This window comes from Phoca vitulina, unplaced genomic scaffold (genome assembly GCF_004348235.1).
Source record: "Phoca vitulina isolate PV1807 unplaced genomic scaffold, GSC_HSeal_1.0 scaffold4, whole genome shotgun sequence".
Taxonomy (NCBI): Eukaryota; Metazoa; Chordata; class Mammalia; order Carnivora; family Phocidae; genus Phoca; species Phoca vitulina.
This window is the reverse complement of record NW_022589707.1, coordinates 32659085-32664496: the sequence shown is the minus strand read 5'-3', so window position 1 is coordinate 32664496 and position 5412 is coordinate 32659085. Positions and strand designations below refer to the sequence as shown.

The 5412-nt window shown below is 38.9% G+C and overlaps 1 non-coding gene across 1 annotated transcript; it reads left to right on the top strand.

Annotated features, from left to right (window-relative positions):
• Positions 1 to 4081: 4081 nt before the first annotated feature.
• On the top strand, positions 4082 to 4188 carry LOC116631207. Its single transcript, XR_004299138.1, has one exon. It is a non-coding gene; the product is annotated as a U6 spliceosomal RNA (small nuclear RNA).
• The last annotated feature ends 1224 nt before the right edge of the window (positions 4189 to 5412 follow it).

Sequence of the window (5412 nt, the reverse complement as noted above, 5' to 3'; positions counted from 1 at the left end):
TTCGGCTCAGGTCATGATCCTGGAGTCCCGGGATCGAGTCCCACATCGGGCTCCCAGCTCAGCGGCGAGCCTGCTTCTCCCTCTGACCTTCTCCCCTCTCATGCTGTTTCTCTCTCGCTCGCTCTCTAATACATAAATAAATAAAATCTTTAAAAAAAAAAAAGAGTCAATAAGAAATACTTCTCACTGAGACTTTAGACACTGGGACATTGTGTGCTTTGAGTTTCTCTAAGGTGTTAATGCAGATATAGAATATTATTGTATTATAAGTATTACTCTTTCTTTTCTTTTTGATAAAATATAGCTAAGTGTGCTGGCAAGTGGGAATTGGCTGCAAGCATAGTAGGCTCTTCAAAAGAGAAATTTTCCCCAGATTTCCGATCGGAGCCTTAAGTCAAGGGAAGTGTCACATTCTTACCAAGTAGCTTAGACCTCTTGAGCCACAGTCGGTTCTACGCCAGGGGTATTTATGAAAGCCTTGTTTCTGGAAGGAAAAGTTCACTGTGTTTCATAGGGTTAAAAGCAAGGACTTGTCCTTACAATTTTTCAAACCAATTCTGTATTTCAGCCTAATGTTTGTGGTACCGATATGGTATGTGGAGGCATTTGTCTATTAGTTGTTGAACACCCAGACTGCTGAATCCTCTGCAAAGTCAAGTCAAAGCAGTGAACCTTCTGGGAGGGATGCCAGTAACAAATTGTAGTAATCCAGCCTTGTTGTTAGAAAAGCATGAATCAAAAGCTCAGCATCTTGCTGAGACAGCAATCGTCTTAACCTTGTTATACTCCTGAGATGGTAATATGAGGTCTTATCAATATGGTTGATATGGCTCTCAAAGGAAAGCTGAGGGTCAAAAATGGCTAAAATTTATCATGGAGAATATTGCTTTGTGGGATGTCCAGCTGTAGAGTTGTGACTACCTATTAAATCCTCTGTGAAGTGAGAAATATGTGGTCCACTGCCTACAGGGTAAGAGAAGGGGAAGGAAATGGAATCAAAAGTGAAATAAAACTGGTCAAATGAGATGAAAGTCTGATATCTTAATTTTCAGCCGTAGGCGTCCATTTTTGAGATTACCCCTTAGGCAGCTTCTGATTGACCAGGGATAGTTCCGTGCCAGGGAAGGTTAAAGGCTCTCTGGGTGGCCGTATTTTAAATGGTGAAATTTTTTCAAAGAGGTTTTGTTTTTGTAATCAAATCTAAGCTGTGTTCAAGTTCTAAGTGACCCAGACAATTAACAGCATTTAAAGGAGTATACAAAGCAAGAGTGCTGTGATCTATGGTGTCTCTCTCTCTCTTTCTCTTTTTTTTTTTTTTAAGCTTTATATCTAGCAACTTTCTTAGAAAGGAGTCAAACCAGGGCACTTGGGTTAAGCGACTGCCTTCAGCTCAGGTCATGATCCCAGAGTCCTGGGATCGAGTCCCGCATCAGGCTCCCTGATCAGCGGGGAGCCTGCTTCTCCCTCTCTCTCTGCTGCTCCCCCTGCTTGTGCTCTCTCCCTGTCAAATAAATAAAATCTAAAAAAAAAAAAAAGGAAAGGAGTCAAACTAGATTTATATCAAGAAGACAGAGCTTTCTTTAGGAGTTATCATTAGTATTCAGTTTCAACGTCATGGCCCCCAGGAGGAAGGGCAATGTGCAGTGTGTTCAGAAGCCTGGGCTTTGAGGTAAGAAAGGCCTGGACGTGAATCACAACTTTGTCATTTCCAAGTTGTGAGACCTTGGGCAAGTGACTTAACCTCTCTGTGCTTTAGTTTTATTAGCTGTAAAATGCAGGTAATGTTAGTACTTGTCTCATAAAGTCTTTGTGAGAATGAAATGACAAATCATATGCAAAATGCTTTCTACAGTACCTGGTGCATGGTATGTACTCTATAAATATTAACATTTGAGAATTTAAGACCGACTCCACTTCACTAAAAAAATTGCACTTCTCTTTCCCACCCAGGGTTCTGAATAATTTGAGAATTTTAGAAAAAATAAAGACATGGGCAAAATACCTCCTTATTAATGATAGAGAAAGGTTGGAGAATGCAGTTTAGTCTGACAGACAAATTGGCCTGCTGAGTGTAGGTAATGCCCCAAATTAGGCAGACTCACCTTACCTGTTATAGCAGCACCACCTGGACCAGCCCTCCCATGGGAAAAGGAAGAAGAGCAGAACATGCTCGTCCCTATAAGAAGCTTTTTTTCAAGCAGAACGGGGCTGAGCATGCACAGATAGTCTTTCCAAATTCACCAGAGACATGATTCTATATTGTCAGGGTCTGAGTGAATAAACGGTCAGGAGAGAGAAGGGGTGTGATAGAGAAAAGTCTTCCTCACAGAAATCAAGACCAGGAGAAGATGTTCCCATCTAACACAATGTTATCATTGTCATCAAGAATTCATTATTTCATTATTTAATTTGGTATTACCTTCCCTCTTCATCTCTTCGATTCATACCATGACTATTGCTGGTGTGACGAATTACCACACACTTAGTGGCTGAAGCAATACAGATTTATTCTCTTATAGTTGTGGAAGTCAGAAGTCCATAATCAGTCTTGATGGGCTAAAGTCAAGGTATCGAGAACGCTGATTCCCTCGGAAGACTGTGAGGGAAGAACCACTTCTTTGCCTCTTTTGGCTCGCAGAGGCCGCCTGCTTGTGGTCCTTTCTGTGCATCATTCGAGCTGCTTGCTTTCTTCATACATCTCCTGCTACTGTCCTTGACCATGTTGTCTCCCTCTCATAAGGACCTTTGGGATTCTAATCTGCCTATTCATACAATCCAGGAAAATCTCTTGTCTCAAGATTCTTAATCACATCTGTGAAGTCTATGTTCCTGGGTAAGGTAACAGCGTCACAGATTTAAGGGATGAGGATGTGGATGTCTTTGGGTAGCCATTATTCAGCCGACCAAATGACATTTTGATTGTCTGAGTTTGTCTTGTAGCTATTTTTCATGTTATTTTGTACAGCATTTTTAAAAGTATTTCCTGAATCAGGTTGTAAATTCCTGAAGAGTAAATATCAGATCTTCCATGTTTTTATATTTATTCTGCTTTATTATCTCACATGTTAATGCAAACTAATGCTCATAATAGGCACTCAATAAATCTATTGATTTAAACACGTTAAAGATCACAGTGTTGAGAATGGAGGCCTGTGTCTGGTTTCCTTATGTTCAGGAGAAGCAAAATCTCAGCTTTGACTTTGGATTCTACAAATATTCAGACCATGTAAGAAACAGTGTACTTGGAGTGAAGCATTAGAATGTGACTTGTTTCCTAGAATTCTCATTGTTGGACTGTAGAGAGGCTTTGGGACAGTCAATTAAGCATTAAGATTTACCAGAAATCTAAGGGATTATTTCTGCCACACTCTCCTTCCTTCAGATAAAGAAGAGAAATGCTGAATTTTTGTGAGTGGATGTGAAAACTTACACTGCACAATTTAACCTGCTCTCGCCATTAAACTTTGGAGAGGTGGATTATTATACTATGGAATTTGATTCTGATTTTAGCTGCAATGGTTGATAAGAAGTGTACCGTGACTTGAAATAAATACACACAAAATAATTCCCTCTCTCATACGTAGGTGCATATCAAATACATGATTGTTCATCACTTAAGGGTTGAATTAGAAAATTATGGAGGCCAATATGTAATTTTAAGGTATTCAATTTACATTAATAGATATCTAAATGAACCATAGAATTAGCTTTAAAACATATAGCCTAATTCACACCCATTATTTTAAAAGTTAGTGATGCCATATAGTAGCTTTGCATATAATATTTTGTTATATAATTAAAAAAAAACAAAAACAAAAGAAACCCTGATTCTTTGTCCTCAGCCCTGCAAATTTGCAATTGCCCTTAGGTACTTCACCTGTGTTACCTTCACATCCTCCCCCTCCCTTCTGGACTTTTCCTCTCTAGAATGGTAGAAACTGAACTGTGGGGCTAGAAAGGACCCTAGAGGTCATCTTGTCAATTTGGACATTTTACAACTGAGAACATAATTCCGGAGAAGTTACTGACTTGCTTAGCGTCACACAACTATTGGCAGAGTTTTATTAAACACAAGTCTCCTGTGCTCACTTCGGCAGCACATATACTAAAATTGGTATGATACAGAGAAGATTAGCATGGCCCCTGCGCAAGGATGACACGTAAAAACACAAGTCTCCTAACTCTCTGTAAAGACATTCCTCCCCCTTCATTTAGGTAAGGGAATTAAAGAGCAGAGAGCAAAAAGAAAATTACCAAGGAGTAAAGTGATGGAGGATGAGAGGATTCTGGAATTACTGTGGCCTAAAGGAGGCACGATTCTCAGTCACATGCCTTCTTATCTAACAGAGTTTATCATCTGTTAGAGGAAGAAAGATGTGCCTACCCTGGGGTTTCAGAATAAGACCACAGGCGAAGGTTTAATTCTGATGGACAGTGCTGGTGGGAACCTTCTCCCCTCTGGGTGAGCAGAGCACCTGAGAACCAAGGTCACAGGACCTGGAGAAAGGATTATAATATAGGGTTGAGTAAAGAGATACTAGGAAATTGCAAAAATAGAAAAAAAGAAAGAAAAAAAAAAGCAGGTATGGCAATAGCAGGATCAATGTTAATAGTAGAAAAAGAGGTATGTAGAGTTAAAAGTATTAATTAAGCTAGACAGAGGGTCATTTTGTAGTAATAAAGTGACTAAATGAACAATTTATGAAGGTTCTGAAACACCAAACAAAAGTACCCAAGATCACGTAATAACTAAATATAGAAAGCAGTATCTATTTGATACATAAGGATAAATTACAAAACTACACTTATAATGGGAGACTTTAATACCCATTTTTAGAATAATATATAGGGGAATTGAACAGTGATGTCAACACATTTTCTTATGTAGAGATATCAAAACAAAAAAATATTCAGAAACATATATCCTTTGAATATAGAATATAAATTATTTTCTATGTCCATGGAATCTTTAAAAAAATGGATTATGTAATTGACCACAAAACAAATCTTTTTTTTTTTTTTTAATTTTATTATGTTATGTTAGTCACCATACAATACATCATTGGTTTTTGATGTGGTGATCCACGATGCATTGTTTTCGTATAACACCCAGTGCTCCATGCAGTACGTGCCCTCCTTAATACCCATCACCAGGCTAACCAATCCCCCCTCCCCCCCCCCCTCTAAAACCCTGTTTGTTTCTCAGAGTCCATAGTCTCTCATGGTTCATCTCTCCCTCCAATTCCCCCTCCCCATTTTTCCCTTCCTTCTCCTAATGTCCTCCATGTTATTCCTTATGTTCCACAAATAAGTGAAACCATATGATAATTGACTTTCTCTGCTTGACTTATTTCACTTAGCATAATCTCCTCCAGTCCCATTCATGTTGATGTAAAAGTTGGGTATTCATCT